The sequence below is a fragment of the Typopeltis vanoorti genome, chromosome 1 (assembly GCF_054136105.1).
Source record: "Typopeltis vanoorti isolate ZY-2024b chromosome 1, IOZ_Tvanoo_1.0, whole genome shotgun sequence".
Lineage (NCBI taxonomy): Eukaryota > Metazoa > Arthropoda > Arachnida > Uropygi > Thelyphonidae > Typopeltis > Typopeltis vanoorti.
In genome coordinates, this window is record NC_143549.1 from 5,390,799 (window position 1) to 5,404,416 (window position 13,618).

A 13,618-nucleotide genomic window follows, 5' to 3' on the forward strand; every position below is an offset into this window, starting at 1 on the left:
ACAATCCACCTCATTGAGTTTCAAACATTCCAATGATACGATAGCAGGAACATACTCTATCACAATATTCAATCCTAAGCACACATATAATTAAAGAAATTTTAGTAGCTCAATATTTTCTCCAAGGGAAATTAACTGCACTCATGCTTCACTCATTAGCGATTACGCACATTTATGAGAAATATTAACACTCTGAATACTATCTCCTTAATCCTTAAACTAGACAATTTAACAGTTCGATAGGGAATTCTTTCTTAATTCACAAACAAATAATTAATATATAGACTCACATGGGTCTCTTCCAATCTTGCATGTGTCTTCCAACCTTTTTTTCTTATTCCGTCACTTGAGTGGGGTTTCTCTCCTCTGTTCCATGTTTGGGAAATCTCCTCGAAGTGATACAGGGCACCGATGAATAGTCGCGACAGCTGGCTGGATATAGGGTAGGCTTCCCAGCATCTTGAACTGCCCGGCGAAAGATTTCTGTGTAGGTCATGTCGCACTTACCCGACTTCAGGACCTTTACTGCAAGATTTCTCCTTAACTCATCGCCTATGGATATCTTCGGCTGTAAATGGAATGACTATCGGTGGACGGGTCTCTCCGCCTTCCCCTCCGGAACTTTATGGCACCTCTCGTCCTCGATCTCTCGTGAATGGATTACTCAGGTAAGGAAGCCCTTCTCATCTCTGAACCAAACCTTTTAAACACCAGGGTCTCTGCACCTTGGAATAAGTTTTTGGAACCCCTAACGTCCCCATGCAAGTCATGCTAGTAGTTTTTAGAACCCTTCATAATGTTTCTCGAATATTCGCCAACAATCTTACTTTCTCCCTTTACCTTCTTAATCCTGCCTACGGGCCTTTCCTTTTGATTCACGCTGCGCCCTTTCAATGTTGACCTTGAAGATCACCTGCGACGAGACTTGCAAACAACTTTCAAAAGACATGCCAGTAGAATGGTGGTCACTCTAAACAAGGTCAAGATCAAGATAAAGAATCGTTACGTAATTGGTTGTTGAGATGATGACGTCATTGTGTGTGACATCATGAGTTTGGAATGTTTGGAATTTCCCTAGGGGCATATGTGTCCGTAACGTCAGGTCTTGTGTTTTGGTTTCGCGTATCGAATTATGGGAGATGGTTAGAGATAAGGATTCGTGTCGTGATTGGTGGGACACTCTGAACAAGATCAAGATAAGATAAGGAATCGTGTCATGGATGTGTGTTGTTATCAGATGAAGATAAGTGATGATATTTGTTAGTTGTAAATAAGTGATGTAATTTGGTATTTGTAAATAGTGAAGGTAATTGTTTTGAATGGAAAAAGGAGCTATATTAGTGGATAAGGATTCGTGGTGTGATTGGTGGGGCACTATGAACAAAATAGGAATAGGGTGAATGGGGAAACGACGTCCATGTCGTGGATGTGTGTTGTTATGAGTTGTAGATAAGTAAATGGTTTGCGTATGGCATTATGGGTGATGGTTAGTGATACAATAGAGTTTGGAATGTTTGCAATTTCGCTGGGGCCCTCATCTGTCAGGGACATCACGTGGTGTGTTTGGTTCACGTATGGCATTGTGGGTGTGTTTAGAGATAAGGAATCGTGACGTTATGTGTTTGGAATTTTCTCGGTAACATGTCTCTGTGACATCACGTGTTGTTTTGGTTTGCTTATGGAATTGTGGACAATGTTTCGAGATAAGATATCTTGGAATTTTCCAGGGTGAAAAACATCCATCATTGTCATTAAATTTTTGTGTTTGGTTGTCTATAGATGGCAGTACTAATTTCCAATATAGTTTGGGGTATTTCTTTCCTGTTAAAGGCTATGGGAATTCTTAGAGTAGAGTCTAGATGATGCCAGCGTTTAGGCTTTTCTGAATAATTTAATTATATACTAGTGTCCCTCAAACAGACTTTTTTTTCATTACTCATCCATATTTTATTCTATATTCATATTCTAATTCATATTTTATTCATAACTCATCCAAATATTTTGATTTGTCTAAAATTTAAGATCTTAAATTTCAATAAATAAATAAATTGTGTGTGAATTCACTTTCAAAAATTCATTTCAAAAAGTGATCTTACTTAAATTGCATAACACATCAACGACACCATTTGTTCATTCAAGTTTACACATTTTATTTCACAGGTATTATTTACAATGTTATCATTCTGAATGTCACATACAGAAATAGGAATTTCCACACATCACCAATGCCTGTGGTGTTTTTCTTGTCGTAACATTTCTCTGATGAGACATGTGCGATTGGGTGATTTTGATACTGCTTCCCATATGAGAATAGACAGTTCAAAATACATAAGTATAAATAGTACTGCTATCATAACAAACATCTGCCACCTTTGCGATGGTTGTTGATTTTCACCTGCAAAGAAAAAAAGCTTATTGTTAGTGATGGAAAAGTTAGCAGATGACTATAATCCTAATGCATTAATTAGTTTTGGAAGTATCAAAGCTTTACAGAAACATACAAATTTGTCACATGAAACCGTGAAAAGTTGGTTAGCAACACAACCCACTTATGTGAGACATAAACCCATTAGAAGAAAGTTAAACGCAATCAAATCAAAGTCCCGATACTTTTACACGCATTTCAATGTGATTTGGCAGATATGTCATCCCACGCAAAAGAGAATGGGGATGTGTGTTTCCTTCTTGTATGCATTGATTGTTTTTCCTGATTTGCGTGGGTTCAAACACTGAAGGAGAAATCAGCAGACGCTGTTGTTAATGCTTTCGAGTCTATTTTTAAAGAGGAAGTGCCATGTTACATAAACACAGATCAAGGAAAAGAGTTTTGCAACAAGAAAGTTCGTGCATTATTTAAGAACCATAATATTCATTTCTACATGACCAGGAGCGAAATGAAAGCACCCATTGCAGAAAGATTTATCAGAACATTGGATGACGTATAGTAAAAGTAAAAGTTATATGAAAGTTTTTCAGACCCTTGTACATACTTATAACCTCACACCACACCGCAATATCGGTGTGGCTCCTTCGCAAGTTAACCTTCACAACGAGGATCGTGTTTGGAAATATTTGTACGGAACCCAAGAGGAGACTACCAAACCAAAATTTCAAGTAGGTGGTTGTGCAGTTTTAAATGATGATACCCACAAATTTAGAAAAGGGTATTGGGGTAACTGGACACGAGAAATGTTCACTATTGCTCAGGTTATTAATAGAAACCCTGTAGTATATAGAGTTCGCAGTCGGGACGGAGAGATAGTGGAGCGAACTTTCTATGAACCTCAACTGCAAAAGGCTGATATACCCAATGAACTTCCGGAAGACGTGTATCTAATCGAACAAGTACTTAAACACCGCAAACAGAAAGGAAAGCTTCTTTATTTTGTTAAGTGGCTTGGATATCCCTCATCGTATAATTCTTGGGTTCGTAGCGAAGATGTTTTACTTAACCCTTCCCAGTAACGCCAGTATGAAAATGTTTCCTACAAACACGCAAACGAAATTTCAAGTGGAATTACCACACGGGATCAGATTTAAAGGTAAATGGGAAGTTGCTCTTGCCGAAATTCATCTTCCGGGAGAATTTAACAACATCGATTCCGGTTACGATGAGTTTCATATGATGCGTGGAGTTGGAGGAGGAGGAGGAGGAGTCAACACTATCGACAACAGCAACATCACAGGAAATAAAGTTTTCCAAATGTCTAAAGAAGGATTTTACAAAGTGTACAAGATTCCCCATGGCAGTTACAATTCACCCTCTGAACTTCTTCAAGCAGTGTTTGATGTGAGTTCTGTGATTACTGGAAAAAAGAACCCAAACAACACCATTTCTCTGACAGTCCCAAAAGATTACAACCTGTTGTTTCCCAAAGAGGCCTCGGGTTTGGGCCTTCTACTGGGTTTTAATCAGATTGGTGTTAAACTGAAAGGTACAATCACAGGGAAATATCCAGTTGATATAAAGAGGGGTATAGCCGCATATTTTGTTTATTGAGATTTAATCCAAGAACAGATAGTTGGTGATACATGCGCACCATTGTTAAGAGTTGCTCAGTGCAGCACCAATTATTCCTTCGTTTTTGATCACCCTGATTATTATCCGTTACGAAAACAAACATTTCAGTCAATCAGCATTGAAATTCATTCTGACAGCGGCGAGTTTTTCCACTTTCGTGGCGGCAAGACAATAGTTAAATTTCTATTAATAGTTAAATTACACTTCCGACAAGTGAACGATGACTGATTATCTCAGATATTACACACTTCAGGCAGGTGGCGGTCAAGTATTTACGGGGCCCCCCTAATACAGCATGGGTACGGATTAGGTAGCATATTTAGAAGTGCCTTCTCCTTTTAAGTCCACTTTTACGACCCGCAACTCAATTTGTCGGTCGTCAAGCCTTAAAAGACGGTCAGCATATGATAGGAAATGTATAGGAAGGGAAAAGAGCATCAAAAGCTGGGAAAAGAAAACCATTGGAAGAAGCTCAGAGCCAATTACTTCAAAGAGGTCAAGGAAGCAAGAAGATAACGAATACTAAAAAGCGCAAGCTAGATGATATCTTTTGATAAGGATATGATGTCAGAGTTAGATCTTTTTTCCCACCCTCATGTCAACTTGTATGTGGAAAGAAGTTCTGATGTCACCTACCAACCAATATCCAGTACTGGCAGTGGAGGTCCTGTGGAATTTTGCATATCAGGTACATCTGAAGAATACTTGGATTTGGGAAAATCATACCTACGCGTTCGTGTGCGCATCACTGACAATGATGGTAAACCTATCGAAGATTCTTCAGTTGGTGTCGTGAACAATTTTTTCCATTCCCTGTTCAGTCAAATTGATTTTTTTCTCCAAGATAAACTAGTGAATGTGGCATCAGATACTTATCCTTAAAGGCTTATATTGAAAAGCTACTAAATTATGACAGAAATGCTAAAAACAGTCAACTGACAAATGAACTATTTGTTAAAGATGATGTGGCTAATGTTAGCGATATGTTTATCAAAATTGAATGTGGAATGCGTAGACGACAAGCTCGAATAAACCAATCGAAAAGTGTCGAGATCCTTGGGCGAATACACGCAAACATCATTCATCAAGACCGGTGCTTGATCAACCACGTTTCTGTCCGTGTTCGTTTGGTTTGCAGTTCTCCCGAATTTTGTTTACTAACTGCAAATGCTGATGCTAAGGCTAAAGTGCAAATTGAAGAGGCTACACTTTTTGTCTGCAAAGTCAAAATAAATTCAAAGATTCAACAGGCTCACCTATCTGTGTTAGACAAGTCAAGCAATGGTATATCCCATCAATCGCGTGCAAGTGTCTTATTTTTCGATTCCCAAAGGTATGTCAGATGCCACACGAGACAATCTGTATCTAGGTGAAATACCATCTAAATTAATTATTGGAGTCGCTAGTGATGGATTTAATGGCACTTTCAACAGAAATCCATTTAATTTCCATCATTTCAATTTGAATTTTCTTGTGGTGACAGCTGACGGTATTCAGTATCCCTCGCAACCTTTGACTCCGAACTTCAAAGAAAGGCATTACAGCAGATGTTACATGTCACTATTCACATCACTAGGGAAATGGAACAGAGACTGTGTGAATGACATTTCTTATGAAGAATACGTAAAGGGAAACGTTCTCTATGGATTTGACTTATCGCCAGATCAAAATGCCGTTGCCCCCCATGTCAGCCTGTTAAGAAGAGGAAGTATGCGACTCGAAGTTAAATTTGCTCAACCTCTTCCTGAACACATCACAGTGGTTCTTTATGCAGAATTTGAGTGTACGTTATCCGTAACAAAGGATCGTTCTGTGTTACTGGACTATGAACACTGAACAATTAGTAAGCATACTAGAGTTAGAACCCACCACAAGAAAAGTGGGTTTAGGAGTTTGTGCTCGTGATGAATTGCCACAACATCCGATGACAACGACAGTCGATGTTCGTCGTGAACACAGATCCGACTTGGTTGCCAGGACATTGGCAAGCTATCTATATCAAAGACAAAAACGGTGATTTTTTCGATAGCGTCGGTCGTCCACCCGAAAGCGATATTGTTAACTTTCTGTTCGTCGTGAACACAGATCCGACTTGGTTGCCAGGACATTGGCAAGCTATCTATATCAAAGACAAAAACGGTGATTTTTTCGATAGCTTCGGTCGTCCACCCGAAAGCGATATTGTTAACTTTCTGAATATTAATACTAATAAATGGCATTATAATTCTGTAGCTGTACAAGCTAAGGAATCTGTCGCGTGTGGTTTGCATTGTGTGTATTTTTTAATATTGAGATGTCGTGGTCTTTCTATGCAAAATGTTATTAGCAAATGTTATTCTTAGGATTTGTGGTTAAATGATATTGTAGTAACTTATGCTGTTACAGATCATTTACTGAAAATAAAAAATAATTTTAAAAAAATGTTTTTTTCACTTAGCATTTTTTCCAAACCAGTTTCTTATTCTCACGCAGCTTTCGGAGAGATAAAAATGCGAACTTGGTACTGATTCTTCGAGCTCTCCTGCGGACAGGGAGTGGACTGGAAGCATTTTCCTCACTGGGACTGGTTGATGTTGATGGTTGTTGCGAATGGTTCTGGGTATTCGGTTTGTCCAGTGAAGGTTCTGTATGTGCAAGTCTATGTTCCTGTTGTTCTCCTGTGTGAGCCAATTGGTTTTTCAAACCTAAATACTTTTGCAGAACATTTAAATATGCTTTTACTTTTTCATCTGCATGTTTATTTTTTATTTTTAAAATGGCACTCGTCTCATCATTTAGTGCGTACAGTTCACGTTCCTCTAGTGATTGGAGAAGAGTAAACTTTTTAAACATATTCATTTTCTAATAAGTGAAGTCAATAAAGGAACAATGATACTGCCTAATAATGGGAACAGTCCTCCCCCGTGCTGTAAAACCATTTTTCTTCTAGTAATGAAAGGAAGCGATTTGTTGCTTAGTGTTCTTATAATTTTTTTTTCCTTCGTAGGCGTGACTTCTGATTATGTTTTAGTGGAATATTTCCAGATAAAACATTTTTACAGATTTCACAGATTGGTGATTTGGCTGGAAGTGCAGTGTTTTAAAGCATCATTTGCTTGTTTGGGAGAGGAATGAGATGAGTACTTGATGAGATATTCATAGCGTTTGAGTCTATCAGCCATTCAGGGATAAACACTGTGTTCGGTTCTTCTCCTGGCAAAATCCGCTACCTTAAGCATAAAATATCTGGTGTTTCCTATCTAAAGTCTAAAATTAAATATGAGTCGGGTTCCCGTGTTGCATCTTTATAAATCTGAACTAACACGTTCGTTTGTCCTGGAAATACTTGGGAAGCTAAATGAGAAAACTGCAAAGAGTCTCGGGATTTTTAAAAGCAATAACATAATGGCTATTGAGAGAAATTGTACGAAAATGTGTACCTTTACAGAATAAATTTTGTGTCATGGAGACACAAAATTTGGGTGGACATATCCAGTCAGAAAATATAAATTTCTGACAACCCTTAGCATCGTCAGAAACCTTATAAAAATACAGACTGGAATTGCCTACTCAAAATGAATGATCCTGTAACTTCATACGAGAACTTCCAACTGATGTTCACAGAAATATACAAAAAAGCAACAAAGCGTACACAAACGAGGCGAGAAACAGACAACAATCCATGGATAAATGGCGACATCTGCAAACATTATATAAAAACACAAGAACTCAACTAACAAAAAGACATTACTGCTTTCAAAAAGTTACGGAATATAATCACAATACGAAGCAAACATTGGCTACACTTAACGAATTACTGACGTAAAAAAAAAAAAAAAAAAACTTTCAGCACAAGAATTCATTGCAAAAAGCTTCAGTCAGGATATGAACCAAAAGAAACTAGCAAACCCATTCAACTACTTCACAAACAATATCACACAACTCAAAAAAAGATAATCTACCAACGATCAACAAAAAATTAGCAGCACAAAGTTAACATCAAACTATGTATTTTCCACCAGTAACAAAACAAGAACTGAAGGCTTCGCTCTGAAAGTTAAGACCAAACACCACTCCAGGAATAGACAAAATAAGACTCACAGACCTTTTAACACACTTTGAACAAATGAATCCAATACTTCTGAGATTCGTGAACATAATATTCGATACTGGCATTATTCCACAACAACTAAAAACAGCAATAATTACGCCAAAAATTTACAATTTACAAAGCATCATGGAGTAGCTGTGATACTGAAAAACAGCTCAGGAAAGAAGCCTTCTTGGTTAAAACCCTGCTAATGATAGAATGCTTTCTATTAGACTTAAGCTCAGCCTACCAATGAATCAATCGTGGTAGTTTATGCACACCACATTAAATGGTCTGAAGAAGAGAGTGAAGAATTCCATGAAAACTTAAAACTGTTTTGGACTGCCTACCAAAGAGTGACATACTTTACATCTTAGCGGACTTAAGATGTAAAGTATGTGCGGACTTAAGATGCAAAAGTGGGAAAGAGTATGAGCATTTGGCCAGAGTGTTGCATGTTTGATCCAGGTGAACGTAACACTCGTGATGAAAGACTGTTGGAATTTGCCCATGCTAACAGATCAGTTATTATCAATATCTGCTTCCAGAAACACCCACGACGGACCTGTACTTGGATATCTAAGATTGATAGGTCAAGGCATTTGATGGGTTACATCCTGGCTCTCCAGCGGTGGAAGACGAGCTTCTCTGATATGCATACTTATCCTGGAGCAGATTTTGGTACAGACCATCAGCTAGTAAGAGCCAAAGTAAGACTAAGACTCGGAAAACTTCCAAGTCAGGCACATCCCACTAGATTGGATGTTAGAGTAATTGCTAGTAGATTTGCAGAACAAACATCGATTCGGCTGGATAATTTTTTGGAGACCAATGATGAGAACTTACCAGAAATGCTTTAGGAAGGAGTCAGAATGATAGATAATATGGATATCAGATTCAATATGGAAACTACTCAAAAGAAGGTGGTTGGAAAAACACAGAGACACAGGGACTAAAGAATATAAGAAATTATATAGAGAAGTAAGAAGAGCTATCAGGTAGAACAAGGAAGCATTTTGTACTAATAAATGTGAAGAGATAGAGTTCCAGATGAGTAGACACAATTATAAAAGGAGGTTTTGTTTAGCTCGTGATCTAAAGCACAAGTTTAAGCCCAAATTGAATGTCATCAAAGACAGGAATGGATCATTACTAACAGAAGAGTTGGAAATCAAAAACGGATGGAAAGAATACTGTGAGGAACTGTACAATAGAGTGGATAAAAAAAAAATTTGAAGGCGCCCTCTCACAGGAAAAATCCGATTTGTAACCTCTCTCACTTAGGCATGAAGTTGAAAGAGCAGTTATGCAGATTAACAGCAATAAATCCCTGGTTTCCAGATGAGAATCTATCAGAGTTAAGGCCGCATTAGATAGAGGGAAAGAGTGTTTCATAGATTCATTACAAAGATATAGGAGACAGATCGTGGCCTAGAGACTGGAAGAAGTCAGTTTTCATACCCCTACATAAGAAGGGAGATATGAAGGCTTACAAGAACTGCAAAAGTATTAGTTTAATATCTCATGCAAGCAAAATTTTATTGAAAATCATGCTCAATAGGATTGAGGCCAAAGTTGAAGCAGAGATGCCCGAGGAACATGCAGGTTTTAGGAAAGGTAGGGACACCAGAGATCAGATCCTTTGCCTTATCATAGAAAAGCTTTGACAGATCATAGAAAATATAAAGATCTCACCCTCCCTCTGGTAATGTGTTTCTTAGACTACTTTAAAGCTTTTGACTGTGTTCAGCATTTGAAACTGTGGGAATTAATGAAAAGAATGGGTTTTCCTCAACACACTATCAGGTTGATGGCCAACTTGTACAGGGTGAAAGAAGCCACAATAAGAACAAATGTTGGATTATCTGATTAGCATCAGGTTGGAAAAGGAGTTAGGCAAGGATGTTTACTTTCTCCTTTTTAGTATATATGCAGAGGACATCATGCTTGAAGCACTGGATGAGCTCAGGACAGGAATTAGGATAGGAGGTAGATTGACCAGTAATCTGAGGTATGCTGATGATACAGTACTCCTTTGTAATGACATGGAAGACCTAGGACTAATTCTTGACATAATTAACAAGATCAGTAATAACAGAGGACTTGAATTCAATCCTAGCAAGACAAAGATTATGGTTCTCAATGGAAATGCAAACAGGGAAACTCTTGAGAAACAAGTGTACCTTAATGGAGAAAGAATTTGGGAAGTCTTTTGAGTACCTGGGATCCATTATTAATGTGAAGAATTCCTGTTCAGAAGACATCAGAAGATGATCAAGAATGGCTAAAACAACAATCAGAGACTTGTCTAAAATCTGGAAGAATGGATGTATCTCCATGGGAAAAATGAGGATTTTGGATGCAGTTGTTTTTCCAACAGTGACTTATGAATGTGAGACTTGGAACCTAAAGAAATCAGAAAAGAAAAGATTAGCTCCTTTTGAGATGTGGTGTCACAGAAGGCTGTTTGAGGGTATCATAAAGTGAAAGGTGTACAAATGAATGGATGTTAGAAAAGATCAGTAGAACTTTTCTAACACCCATATGGCTCCTTAAGGATATTGACAGAAGAAAGTTGAAATATTTTGGACACAGAAGAGAGTTGAGAGAGTTGAGGCCTTCAGAAAAGAAGACAACCTGACTACATGGCGCGGCACATCAGAGCCCTGGTGTGGCACATTATTGAGCATCGGAGTGACTATTTGGCACCTGTGGATGTCCAGTGAATATATGATGACGATGATACAAACGTTGTAAAAGAAATGATACACAGAACTACAGACCAATAGCTGACCTACCAGTCATCTCCAAAATTTTGAAAAAATAACATACACTGGACTGCAGAAGTATTTACAAAATTGCAGCATTATCTCAAAAAAATCAATCCGGTTTCCAGAAAAAAGTTCCGTCACCTTATTAGGAGACATCATCGAAGCCATAAACCTGGTTCTCGATAAAAACAAGTCGCTGTCCTTATTCTAATTGTCTTAACTAAAGCTTTTGATACACTTGAACATGGCATACTACTTACCAAACTATACTCAATAGGTATAAGAGGAACTCTGCATACCTGGTTCAGGAACTACCTCTCAAACAGAACACACACACGCACGCATGCACACACACACACACACACACACACACACACACACACACACACACACACACACACACACACACACACACACACACACACACACACACACACACACACACACACACACACACACACACACACACACACACACACACACACACACAAATAGGCATACATTACAGCTGGGAGCTGGGACATTTGGATAAATCACAGAGTCCCTCAAGATGGCATAGTATCACGTATTCTTTTGAACATATTCATTGACGACGTTCACAAACTGGCCACACGAAGTCAAATATATCAATACGCAGACGACAAAGAGCTACTAGCAGTCCACACAAACATCAACATGGCTCTTTTCAAAGCACAACGAGACCAAAATGAAATCACAACTTACTTCTAACAAAACTCAATGATAATCAACGGCACCAAAACGCAGATGTTGATAATACACAACCCAAGAATCATGCGCCCCGCACCACTATCGATACATTTTCACACATACCGTTGCATTAACAACAACAACAACAAAAATACCTGCCAATGTCCCGAAATGAAATCTGTAACACATGCAAAATACCTTTACATAGATTGTCACCTTAAATTGACAAAACACATAGAATACCTACACACTAAACACCGCATCATTGCAGCAAAATTTTTCCGCATAAAAGACATCATTCCATATAACGTAAAAAATCTCCGCTATATTTGCGAGGAGCTACTCAGGTACGGTATAACAGGCTATGCAAACACATCAAACAGCCATCTAACGAAATTAGAAACATTTTACAGGAAAATTATTTTAATAGTGACTTGGAGGCCTCACATACAACAGCCAATAACCGAACCCTTATGGCGATGCAAGAAATCCTGAGCATAAAAAATCTGAAAGTTCTTTAGTAACATAATGTTACTAAAGATTTGCTTCAACATCACCTATCGTAACAACAGAGACACATATCGCATAACACGACCCACAACTATTTACATCCCTAGATCCTTCAACAACTAATTTTTCTTCTGTGAGATCACATCCCACGCTACGCAACAACCTACCAAGGAATCTAAAACACACAGACAACTACAGAACAGTAAAGCACAAACTGTGGAACCCACACCAACACGGTTCATATAACATTCGCACACTTCCCAAATCACCAGCGTCCAACGCGTACATTTCATCCATAAAAAGTGCCAAACAACATAAACAGTGAAGGCTAATCCCACTTTCTTCATAAAAGCTAATCCTAGCTTCGAAGTAGGTGGGATTGCACGGCTTAATAAACTAATCCTCATTATTCAATCACCACAGTTAACTTCCAGGTCACAATCGATATCCTCCACTTGACCCTTAAAGATATTCTTAAACGTGTGGACAGACTTATGTGTTCGTCGAACATGTTGTTTATTATTTTAACGGTATATAATTATATAATTATAATTCTTATAAGGAGCCTGTGTAGCTCAGTGGATGTGGCGTTTGCACACCACCGCGCTAGGCCGCACGAAGGAAGTCTTGGTTTCGAGTCTAGTCGGCGACTAGAGGAAATTTTTCTAAGCCTTTTTTGATCGGTTCCCGAGTTAGTCGATCTCTGGCACGGGCAAGCAGGTTTCTCCTCCCGGAAACTCGGGTTTTTCGTCCTGTAAACTCAAGAAAATCGACCGTAGAACCCACATTATTTCAGACATTAAATATATTGTGTTAGGGTTAGAGACCACGAGATGGCGGCACATTTGAGCCGTCTCTCTTCACTGCGTACCGCTTAATTAGTGATAGCCTTGGGCCATCTATCTCTGATTGGTACCAGTGGAGATTGAACTGCCCACTCAGTCTCCAAAAAAAGTTAGATAGGGCTAAATGGCCTCACCTACTCCCGTATATACGGGAATAAAAAGGTGTTAGCTGATTTTTTTTTTTTTTTTTAATTCTTATAATTTATTATAATTTTGATAGTTTTAAAAAAGTTCCGTCGCCCTGCCGCGCCCTGGCCCGGCTACACCCCTGCGTAGGACTAAATAATATCTTTAAGGTTGTTTATTATTTTAACGGTATATATTAGAACACAGAAACTAAGTAAATAATTAATTTATTAACTTGATGCTGATATTTCGCTGGTGTTATAACCAGCATCTTCAGAGCACAAAAACACAGTTTGTCACAATACGCGAGAGACTATAACAACATGGTGTACTTAAAGAAAATTGTAGCAGCAACACAAAGACTAGAGTCCTGATTTTGGCGCCCTCTATCTGAAAAAAAAAAAAAAACCAGAGCTATCACATATTACTAGAGTCCTAGAAAAGTGCTAGTTTTTTCTTAATATGACTGTCTCCCAGATCTTCGGCAAGTTAATACAGCCATATTTGTTGAGATTTGGAGGGTGTTTTAGGGCTTCTGTCGCCTCTAAGAACAATCTCTCTGATTTAT